Source organism: Lethenteron reissneri, unplaced genomic scaffold (genome assembly GCF_015708825.2).
Source record: "Lethenteron reissneri isolate LAM-NWPU_2019-01 unplaced genomic scaffold, ASM1570882v1 scaffold_120, whole genome shotgun sequence".
Classification (NCBI taxonomy): domain Eukaryota; kingdom Metazoa; phylum Chordata; class Hyperoartia; order Petromyzontiformes; family Petromyzontidae; genus Lethenteron; species Lethenteron reissneri.
In genome coordinates this window covers 1274540-1287156 of record NW_026890893.1, presented here as the reverse complement: position 1 = coordinate 1287156, position 12617 = coordinate 1274540, and the positions used below count along the sequence as shown (strand labels likewise).

At 46.2% G+C, this 12617-nt stretch overlaps 1 pseudogene; it reads left to right on the top strand.

The window, feature by feature from the left end:
- The window catches only part of LOC133361696 (guanylate-binding protein 1-like), a 72815-nt pseudogene that overhangs the window by 11897 nt on the left and 48301 nt on the right, over positions 1 to 12617 (top strand).

Here is a 12617-nt window from a genome sequence, read left to right as displayed (position 1 = left end):
TACCGAAAGACCCAAAGAATATGAATTCCTGCAGTCACGAAAGCTTAAAGTCAAGATTTAATCTCTTACACATTAGTCATGGGTAAAATAAATGTATTTTTGTAGAATGGTACAGAGGGGAAAAAAGAGCCATGAAGTTGATAATTGTTTTTTTACCCTTCTATCTGGCAACAAAACTGACACCTTTTTACAAGGAATCATGTTTGCATAGACCGCAATACCTGCAGTCATAATACAAACAAAAGAACATAACTCTGATAATGTGCACTGTCCTTGAAGTTGATTGGTCCACACCCGAGACAGCTTTCCTTAGAGCCTAGTCTCACATGGGTTGGACCAGATGATGGCAAAAGGCGCGGTCTATGCAAGAATACACCTGCTATCATGTATCCGGACCTTCCTTCATCCATCGCCCCGGTGCCACATTGCCATGAGCTCCCTGTACCCACTCCTCCGGAGAGAGAGCAGCCGTCTTTAGAAACGAGCAGCAAGTCAGAGAGCTGAGGAGAGAGACCCATATTACACAAACCAAAAAGACCTCAACGACTTGATCAGAGATATTGGTCTCAACAAGTCCAATGCCGAGCCTTTGACATCTAGGCTCAAGCAGTGGAACTTGTTGGATGAAAGTGTGCAAGTTCCAAATCAGTGGAAGCGTCACCAACCCTTTTGAAGCTTCTTCACTCGTCAAGATGGGCTCTGCTTCTGCCACAATGTGACCAGTCTGTTTGAGGAATATAAAAGTAAGAAAAAGAGTGCTCACGTGTTGTTTTAAAAGGCTGTTTTGCGATTGCATAGACAAGGAAATTATTAGACACAATGCAAGAAGTGAATATTAAATGTTATTAATGCCCCTGCCGTCCCCAAAATGTCAAACTCCGCCTTTGGTTTATATTAGACATTAACGATCTCTCCATGTATTACGGTCAAAATCTGTCAAATTTGCATTAATATAATTACTAAATTGTAAAAAAACCCACATAGCAACATTGCCCATTGCTTTGTAACTGAGCAGATCCCTTTAAAAACATTTATTCTGGAGATTGTGAGGCTATCCTGGTTAAAAAAGAGTTCCCATGATATAGCTGCTCACTCCGAGCTATAAATGCTCTGATACGTGCATTGTTATTGTACTGTTCACCTTTGGTGTTCTCTAGTCTGACACAGGTGAGACTTGGTGATAAAGAAGGCTGTCTCTGGTGTAGGCCAAGCAGTTTCAACGGCAATGCATATATTATCAAAGCATGTTTTTTTAACACGTAGGTTTTCGCGACCAATATTATTCATGAAGGTGTGTGGGTTAGATCGCGTTAGTATATGTGTCGAAACCCTCCACCACCCGACATGGCCAATCAGTAAGGGATTTGTTACGTAAACAAAACGCCAAATAGTTACTACTTCAGCCAACCTGTGTGTTAGAGTTAATCCACAACATTTACCATCTGAGTACGACGTAATTACATCCAGCATTATCAGTCTTAAATAGAGCAGCAGAATGACGTCATCACTGAACCTAATCGGGTGCAGAAATCAGAGGCAGGGTAATGTAATTATATAATATATTAGTAATCAGTTAATTGGTATGTTTCTTTGATGAGGAATTGTAATATGTATTAATAACTGAACCCAATCACTGAACCCAATCAGGTGTAGAGATCAGAGGGGGGGGGGATAATTATATACTAGATTAGTAATCAGTTAACTAGTATGTGTTTCCCCTATAAGGAATTATAATTGAACAATATAATACGCTCTGACAACTACAGGCCGCACTAAGCCTGTAGCTGTAAGAGCGGTGAAAATGATTTGTCCATAATAGATTTTTTAAATAATTTACTAATTAACTGGAGGGTTTCGCCACATTTATAGTTACACAATCTAACCCAAAACCCGTTACTATGCAGAGCATGTTTGTTTGCATTTTCACATCAAGTCCGTGTGATTAATGCAAACTTGATTCCTTGCAAAATATATCTATTCGGTGTTTGCAACATCTTAACACCTGTTTTATTGCCAAAAAGGGGAAAACCTATTCTTATTTCTCATATTCTGGGTATAGTAGTGTTATCGAATTGTACAGTGCATCTGAATACCAGTTTTCTTAACAAAACTCCACTACAGTATTCCATGACGATATATGTATCCTATTTACAGCTTGGAATGTTCTGATATCTAATCAAATATTACTTCTAGTGACACGTCTTTATAACGTCTAATTTATGCATTAACTGTATTGTCACAGATGAAGATGCGTACACGCCAAAAGACAAATTCAAGTTTTGGAAAACTAAAGAGTGAGTGATACATTGAATTGGATAAATACGCCCTCTGCAGTACTCAAGGCATGCACTGGTGTTTGAATGGCTCTTGTAAATGGCTCAATAGCAGTAGGCCGGGTGCGACTCAGATATCATAGATGCTGATCCAGCACCACTCAGATGCTGGGTTTCTATTCAGGTTTTAGCTGCATGTGGTTAAACTGGATTCACAAGAGTAGTACAGTCGATGGTCGCAATCCAGTCACCAATTTCTTGTGTAGATACCCATGGGTTCACATACAGAACTGTACACTCCCATAGAGACGCATATACTCAGATGCAGATACACAGACACCACTAGCGCCACTCTCCCTATACACCACCACTCACTCACCTCCACATACTACAAATCGACTGAATAACGACTAAAAATATAGTACAGACTATATATAGCATATTTCAACATCAAATACCCTTGCTTCTATATAGTTTAATATGAAAGATTTCGTATGCTTTGTTTGTCTTCATTCAGCCGGTGACTATTTATTATCAATATCAATTAATCTGCCTAATCAGTTGAGATGCAAACTATATTTCTCTACAAACCTCTATTTAAATTTGCGTCCTCTCTGAAGTCTTTCAGGATTAAACAATCCATTATTTTCGTCAATCTTCAGGGCTGAATACACCCTAAATTTGATCTTTATCCTCTTTTTCATGTGTGCAATGGAAACAAAACCAGGCCGAAAAACCACATTAATGTTTTTCAATATCTATGCCATGAAGACTTTTTTTTGGGGTTAGATCGCATAAATATTTAAATGTGTCGTTAAACCTGCCACCACCCGACACAGCCAACTAGTAAGGGCTGTCACATAAACACAACATACCAATTTGTCACGAGTACAGCACGCCAATGTGTTGGAGAATTGTCTAATCGGGCTGTCATCTGATAAAGCTAGTTGTAATAAGTGGCGAAACGCTGTACTCCGATTGTAAATGTTGTGGCTTGGCTCTCCAACAAACCGGTGTTCTGCACTAGGGACGAATTGGCATGTTCTTTTTACGTGACAACCTTACTAGTTGGCTGTGTCGGGTGGTGGTAGGTTTAACAACTAATATTTACACGATCTAACCCAAAAAAACTCTATTATGGATGATATTGGTCGCGAAAGCCTAGGTGTTAAACTGAATTTCTATGCCACTTATAAGTTTACTGAAAATAAATAGGTCGGACATTGCATATACATGTGAACAGTGTGAAACCTAAAATTTACTGACTCAAATAATATATACTCTTAACCCCGACTTTGTATGCATTTCTGAAACATGACTCTTCTCAAACATTCTCGACTGACATTTGAATTGACGGATGCAACATCTTCAGAACAATGCAAAAACGGCATCATCACTCCACTCGGCGAAATGGAAGAAGTCAGGCAGCCTTCACACGTCCCCCTCTGTTAAGTGAGAAATCGTGACCGATGCCATCAACCTGGCGACCGAATATCAATAGACGATATCTCGGTCTTCAGATCAACAACTTAGGCTACTGTAACGGCGTTCTTCAGGGCAAAGGCATGTGACAAAAGGTCCTAGAACGAGTATCCTCAAACTCGACATTAAGGGACTCCCGGTTGCAGTGTAAGGACAGTCGATCATCGATTATCCAGCGGCTTTGGTGGGGAAGGGGCACCAGATAAAAAAAAACCGCCGGATTTTTTCAAAATCACATTTTCCAACGTGGCTGTATCCAGCACTAATATTCTGCTTCAGGAACATTTTTTAAGAAAGATGTTATGATGGTTCAGGGAGGAAACTAGATGCTATTTAATAATAATAATCCCGTTTATATAGCGCTTTTCATCAAGGATCTCCAAGTGCTGCGCAAGACACAGCAGCAGCAGCAGACACTCAGCATAATAAATATATATTATGAATACATTTTAAGAATCCATTTACTAAATTAACTAAAAGTTCAATAAGTGGAAGCATATACATAGGTTTTAAGATGCATTTTTTTAATGACCCCAGACTCCGAGATCCTGATATCTCGTGGAAGCGATCCATAGCCTCGGAACTACACGGGGGAAATCGTGGTCACCCGTAGACCAAAGCCTGGTCCTGGAAATGCAGAGAAGATCTGTATCCCTAGATCGGAGAGACCTTGAGGGGACATATGGATGCAGCGTATCAGTGATGTCGACTGGGCAAGATGATTCACTGCTTTGTCATTTAACAATAGCATTTTAAACTGTCCAGGCAATATGTGCCAACCAACGGAGCATCTGACAACCTAACGATTATTTCTACTAGTACGTGGGACATAACGCTGAACCTGTCAACACCACTGGACATTGCCCTGTGCAATCATAGATTTTAATGCTGTCTCTAGAATGTACAGAGATGGCCTGGCAATCGTGATTGGCCTACATGGCAGTGTGGCATTCCCAATGACAACTCAGAAAGCCTCATTTCTTTCTGGGTACAGGAAATGTGCTCAGAATAAGTGGCAAGTGGTTCCAGCGCCACGACATTCACAGGTATTCCTTCATTTAAAACGATGATCAGAATTTGTTTTTACCACGGACTTATTGACTGCAGATTTAAAAGCACTGCAAAGTTGCAGTGTACTGTAGCCTGGAGTTCCACGAAAACCACCGCTCAGTTATTCCATAATATCTTCACCAAGCTTAAACGATTGATCAACAAGATAACTTAAAACATTCCCTCCACTTTATTGAACAGCTCTCGAATCAAGATTTCGAACGCCAATGCGGTCAACATTAACAACCGATTTGCTGGTAGAGACCTTCATATTCTGTGAAATCCCCGTCTTTAACTAAGGACCACAACTTTCTACGAATGGTGTGATGGACGGCTGATGTTCTTTTTCTTTGGGACACAGCTACGAAGGGTCGTGTAACTACAAACGCATCAAGCTGTGCGTCAGCATATTTATTGTCACCTGTGCAATGTATGTGTAAATAATGAAGGAAGCGTGCGTGCGTGCGTGGTGGTGTTTTTATTCCCAGGAAAGAGCACTCATCTTCAGAGAAACCCACTAAATCACAGCCGAGATGTGAAGGTAGGTTTACTTTTCTCTCTCATTTTACTGCACAACCGAGCCACAGTGAGGCCCTGTCAAGCCTGCCCAGTGCAGCTCAGGAGGGCTCAGATTGGTTTCTTTCCACTGCAGAAGCCCAGCCATGCCGCTTATGTGATATGTAATGAACAAGTCGGGATGCATATCCAGATGATCATCGATTATTCGGCGCGCGATTATCTGGCTTCCAACATTATCCGGCGAACCCCGGCCGATATGGCAAAACCGGAAAAACTGCACCAAAGGCTGCAGTAACCAGTCTGGCGATTGGCACCATGTGCGAGACAAAAAACAGTACCTTTGCTTGATTTCAGTGTCAAATATTACATAAAGTACATAATACACTAGATACGACTTAAACAATTAAAATACTGCACATATATACATTTTCATGACTAATAACTGCAGTTAATAAAAAAAAATAGAATAGATACACAATGCGATCCGGTGAAAGGTGCGTTGTGTGATTCGGAGTTCGCCAGAGCACCGGTCGAAAGGCTGCATTAGTCCGGCGATCGTCAAACACATGTTTGTGTTGAAAGAGCAGTGTAGGAGTACTACATACATCACCCCATACAGAGTCTTCGAGATTGGAGTGGCTAGTCCGGTACAGTAAATACGGTAATTTTAAGGTAAGATATGTATTTCGTCTATTTGTAAGTGTATTCATACCAATTTCATACATTAAAACAAATTTAAGGCACTAAACACGTAAACACAACAACTATACACATAATGTAATGCAATCATGTGCAAAATCAACTATTTTTAATAATGATTCGTGATTATCTGGCGTTTTTGAAAAACCGGTGCTCCCTACCCCACAAAGCTGCCGAATAATCGACTGGAGATGATACGATTTCCATAAACAGCTTCAAGATGCTCCCAGGAGTAGCCACTGCTTACCTCATCTCACTCTACTCACCTTCAGCCACTCTCATACGTTCCCTCTCATCCCACTCTACTCCAAGCTAAACACTCTCATACCTCTCCCCTCTCATCTCACTTTACTCCACTCCACGCACTCTCCTGCCTCTCCTACCTCTCATCTCACTCGACTCCCCTCCACGAAAATCTCCTCCCTATCGCCTCTCATCTCACTCTACTCCCCTCCACGCACTTTCTGACCTCTCTCATCTCACTCTAGTCCAAGCTACACCCTCTCCTACCTCTCCCCGTCTCGCGCTGCTCCCCTCAAATGTGCCCCCCATACCCTCTTTGTACGGCGCCTTGAGTAGATGCCTCCAAAAAAAAACCTCAACTAGTAAATTATTATTTCTAATTTTAATTACTAATTTGAATGGATGAATTGTGTCACCGCTAAATAGTTAGCCTCTGTGTTCTGCAGGACCATTAGAGAGTCACCCAAAGCAACATGACAGGAGCACGTACGTACGATGATTATGAATGGCTATTTTACACTTTCTAACTTAAGGTTTAAAAGATTATGGATGTCCATCGGTCTGTCTGTTTGTAACATGCTCGCTATCATGAAGACAATTAATTAAAACTAAAACGTTAGTTAAACAAAAATTGTCTTGCTTTTTTCCACTTATTCTTGAGAAAAGTGAGCAAACTTTGAAAAGGTTTGGGCAAAAAGAAGTTAAACTAAGTTTTTAAATCCACACACTTTTATGTACACTAAAAAGTATAAAATATTTATTTTTACCCCTGAATTCATCAAATTTGATTTGCTGAATAAAAGTGGGTGACTTGCATACAGACAATGACAGATATCGAAAGGAAACCACCCACTTTATTTAACACATCAACTTTGATTAATTCTGGGGTAAAAATAATTTATTTTATACTTTTCAGTGTAAATAAAAGTGTGTGCGTTGAAAAACGTTAGTCTTAATATAATCTGTGTACAAAATTTCAGCTCGTCATGCTTCATAGATCCAAAGATATTAAGCGTCAAATACTTGAAACAACATGAACAGACAACAGGGCAAGTTAAATAAAAGTGTGGAAAACAACAGTGCTAAATGGATGTGCCTTTCTCTTGGTGATGACGCCACACGCGTCATGCACTTGTAATAAAGGACTCTCTCTCAGATGTCGATCTCCGTTGTCCTTTATTGGGTTCGTAGAATCTCGATACCACGGCGTCTCGCTCAGGCCCGCGTCCCGCTCGACGACCTCTCCACAGCCTCGGCTGCTCCGATATGCAGTCTCCCTGCTGCTCCAATATGCAGTCTCCCTGCTGCTCCGTTAGGTAATCCTTGCAGCCACACCGCTGCTCCGCTATCTAGCGTCACTGCTGCCCCGTACACAGCTAGCCTCTCACAGCCCCGTTAGCTCTCTCCGTCTGACACCGATGGCTGACGGTGTCGACGTCTCCCACCGCGTGGCGACCGCGCCACTCTCTCCGTCTTGCCCAGCGTGGCCTCCTCTTGTTTCACTCCGTCTCAACTCCCCCTTCCGGTTTTCTCCCTAAATCCTCTCACCCACGTGACCCTAACTCCACCCACTCCCCACGTGACCCAGACTCCGCCCCCCCTCAATCCTTGCTCGCATTACACGACCCCCCCCCCCTAATGAAAACCCAGCCGTCCTCGGCTGCAATAATTATAATAAAATAATGCGAGCAATATTGGAACCATCTGGCATCACTGGACAACGGAGAATATAAGAACGATAACAAGAACAACAAGAACAATAACAATCAACGAAAGGAAAGGGATTTGGAACGCATGCGGGTCGCCGGCCCATCCCGAATGGGCGGCGGTCCCCCCACAGACCGAGAACGCGACGGGGTCTTAAGATCGACGGGAGTAGAACCGCCTGCCGCTGTTGGAGGCCCGTCAACGCCAAGGTCCCGTTCCCCAGGGAGACCCAAGTCCGGGGTCTATGGCAACCGTGTCTGTGGTGGAGTTGGAGGGGCAGCGGGGTCAAGTGGCCCCGTCGCCGTGATAGGCCCACCCAGAGCAGGATTCGCCACATCCACCTGCGTCACGGCTGGTTAGTCTGTAGACGGCACGACAGGCGCGCTTGCAGAGTCAACAGGCAAGGGCAGAGGTGCGTCGGGCGCAACAGACACCGGCAAGGCAACATCAGGGGATGACGCATCAGTCCGCGGGGCCACGTATACCTGGAGTACTCTCCGATACGCGGAGAGTTCTCCAGGTATATGCAAATCCCAATCAGCTTGTTTTTCGTCAACCGTGTGACATAGCATGGCCGACAGCATCCGATTAAGGCGTTCCACCATGCCATCCGTCTGCGGGTGGTAGGGAGACGTACGGACCTTCTTGGTTCCCAGCGCAGCGCACACCTCCGCCAACAATTTGGAAGAAAAATTTCGCCCCTGATCCGTGAGCAACCTCTCCGGCGCCCCCTTGTCCATCACATATCCAAATAGGAAGGCGTCCGTGATAGATGCCGCCGACTGGTCGGGTAAAGGCCAAGCCATCGGCCAGCGGGAAAGATATTCCAACCTGACCAGCAAATATTTATTACCCCTAGCAGATGGCGGAAAAGGTCCCAAAATATCCAGCGCCACTAACTCGTTGATTCGAGACACTTGTATAGACTGCACCGGCGGCATGTAAGGGTTTTTAGGCGGCTTCCGCCGGGCACACTCGGGACACGCCCAAATGTGTCCTACGACATCCGTCGTCATGCCGTGCCAGAAGTAGTCTCACTGCAATGTTAACAAAGTCTTCTGCACCCCGAGATGTAATAAAGTGTCGCCGTGCAAAGTCCGAATCAATTCGTACCGTAGCGACGACGGTACTACCAGACGCCAGCGGTCATGCAATCCCTCTCTCCACATGAGCAACCCATCCCGGAGAGCGGCCCCCGGCGTCCCACCGGACAGCAATCTCCCCGCTCCTTTCGCAGCCCGACTCCGTGAAGCCCCCAACGAGTCGTCAAGCAATTGTTCGCGAATCCATACCGAGCGCGGTAGGTTCAGAACCCCATCGGCCGGTCCTGGGCACACCGGAGCCCCAGGCACCTCGACAGCTGACACGACAGGCCGAGGGGGTAGCTGAACCGGCGTACACCTATTCGTACCCGACGCGCAAGCGCAAGGGGACCCCTGCGGTAATCTGGAGAGTGCGTCCGCATTCGCGTGACGCGACCCCTTCCGATATTGTATGTCGAAGGAAAATTCCTGCAGGGTCTCCAACCATCGTGCCAGTTGGCCAGATGGTTGGTCAACCCTCAGGGCATATTGCAGAGCCGCATGGTCCGTGCGCACAATAAATGACCGGCCGTAAAGATACGGCCGATATTGGCGGAGAAAATAGACAATAGCCAATAATTCGCGGCGAGTAACGCAGTAGCGGGTTTTTGCCGGGGACAGTACACGGCTACCATAGGCTACCACGCGTTCTACGCCGCCCTTGGACTGTGACAAAACGGCCCCAATCCCAGTGTCACTAGCGTCCATATCCAGAATAAAAGGTCGAACAAAATCCGGATAGTCCAATGTCGGCGCCGTCGCCAACCGATCGCGTAGGCCCTGAAACGCCGCTTCCTCCGGCGGACCCCAACTGAACCTCCGACCCTTACCCGTAAGGAGGTGCAAGGGCCTAGCGATCATAGCAAAGTTCGGGACGAACCTGCGATAGTATGAGGCGAACCCCAGGAAGCGACGTATGTCCCCAAACGAGGCCGGGGTTGGCCAGTTGCGGACGCACGCCGTCTTCTCCGGGTCCGTGGCCACCCTGTCCGCACTGACTATGTGTCCCAAATAACGCACGGATCGTTGCAGTAGGTGACACTTTTTCGGTTTGAATTTCAAATTTGCGGAGTGCATCCTAGCAAAAACCGTCTCCAATCTCTGCAAATGTTCGTCAAATGTGCGGCTAAAGACGATGACATCGTGTAAATAAATCAAACATGTCTCCCACTGCAGACCCGTTAACACCAGCTCCATCAACCGCTGAAAAGTGGCGGGAGCCGCATTCAAGCCCATCAGAAGGCAATTAAACTGAAAGAGTCCCTGCGGCGTACGAAAAGCCGTCTTTTCTCTCGAGGACTCGTCAAGGGGAAGCTGCCAGAATCCCGAAGAGAGATCCAATGTTGAAAAAAACTTCGCCCCAGACAAGGCATCGAGGGAATCATCCATACGCGGAAGTGGGTACGCGTCTGCGACAGACACCTTATTCAATTTCCGAAAATCGACGTAAAATCGCAGTTTCCCATCCTTCTTCTTCACAAGGACTACCGGCGCGCCCCATGGACTGTTAGACGGGGATATAATGTCAGCGGCTAGCATGTCCTCCATTGCACCGTGAACCTGATCCCGCTCCGTCGGGCTCAACCGATGCGAGTTCAACCTAATCGGAGCGGCATCCCCCATATCAATGTGGTGGGAAAGCAGGGAGGTGCGTCCCAAGTCAAAATCATCCGAGCTGAACACGTCGGAATAACTTAGCAACAGCGCGCGAAGCGCGGACCGTTGCTCTCTGGTCAGGGATGAATTTTCCCCGCATAACTCGGCAACCCAACGGTCATCCTGCCCCGTTGGCCCCGAAACCCCCCCTACCATGTCCCGGCGGACCCGGTTGTCATGGGTCGTGAACGCGGTCGTGGCGTGAGCCACAACCGTTCCGGCCGGGACACTGACATTCTCTGCACTCCCATTTAGCACCTATAAGAACGGTTGCTGGCCCGGCCGGACAATTGTTTGTGCCCCAACCAGCGCCGAGCCGCCCGTTATAGCCGTGGACGGCGATAACAGAACCCCCGCCGCTCCCTCAACGCCAGGTACTGGCTTCCGATATCTCAACGGGATAAGCATCTGCGAACCAGGTGGAATGTCAACAGATACCTCGGACAGCGCCTGCACCTGGCAAACAGGGGCAGGCCGGCCCCATGGCGACGGTAGGAATGAAATTTTCCGCCCCGCTGGTAATTCAATGCAGTTTTGATCAATCCTTATTTGAATGGGCATTTTTGCCAGGAAATCAGTCCCCAACAAACAGGGTACCACGAGGGACCTAGAGATCAGCATGGTCCCTGAAGCCGACACCCCCCCAATGGATATGTTGGCGTCCACCTGGCCCACAATGCCCATACTTCTCCCGTTCGCCGCTATGCATGAATCATAAACCGCTCGGACTCTCCCTGGCGGAATGCCCAAAAGATGGAAAATGACATCCGAAATAATGGTTGCGGACGCACCGGAGTCCACCAAAATACGCACCTCGACCCCCTGAATAGAACCCGGTACCGTGGACGACCCCGTAGCGGCCGCAACTACCCTCCGTGCCAATCGGCGCCATTGCGTCAGCGAGCGACACGGGTCAATCGGAGGCACCTTGTTGTTAACGACACACGGACCGCGCGGCGATGGTGATGCATGAGGTGACAGGCCTTGCCGGGTGTCTGGTGCGCACCGATTCCCGCTCACGGCCACCACCGGTGACGATTTTTTTACCACTCCTGGGCCTCCCCTAGGTCGACTCAGCCTTAAACGAGTAACTGGTGTGGTGTGTGAACATCGCCACTGGAGAGACAAAGGCGGCCGGGCGTGGTTAATCCAAGCCCCGGGCGAAGCCCGGTAGTAAAGCTAGTAATACACATGTATAGCTTTCCAAGGACATACATATATTGAAAGCGTTACAGAAAGCATGAGTAGGCACGTGATTTTTCTTCCTCTTTTCAGATCTGACAAAGCGCACAGGAGCGACCTGCAAGGGCCCACGTCCAAAGGTTTGAATTATTACACTTATGTTAGGAACTGCTCCGGCAGTACTGTATGTAGAAGGGAGACATTTTCAAATGTGTTTGCCTGCCAAATGCTTTCCTTTGTAAATACAGTAGACTCAATTATCTGCACAAATGACACAGGGAGACGGCTGCGGATATTTCAAACTCGCTGAAAATCCCAAAACATACATTTTCCATAAAGTAAAACTCATAAAAATAAATAATCGGATAAATCATTCAAATTGCAGCACAGCTTACGATTCCATTGCTAATCTTTCGATTTGGAATGAATACCAATGATCGACCGATCGATTCACGTGCTCAGTAATAATAACACTTTCCTGCTCCCGCGCAGAAGACTCACGAAGTGGATAACAGAGCCATGCCAATCAACATCAATCAATCTCCACCCACTGTTTTTAAGATATGCAACTACTGTAGTGTAGAGGCGATCACGTGGATTTCGGACTAACCGGAGGACATATTTGATCAGTTTAATCACGTGACTTGAAATAAACATTTCCAAGAATAATAGTGTATCACTGTTTTTAGATGATTAATTTTGGGCTGATGAGAAACTCCATAAG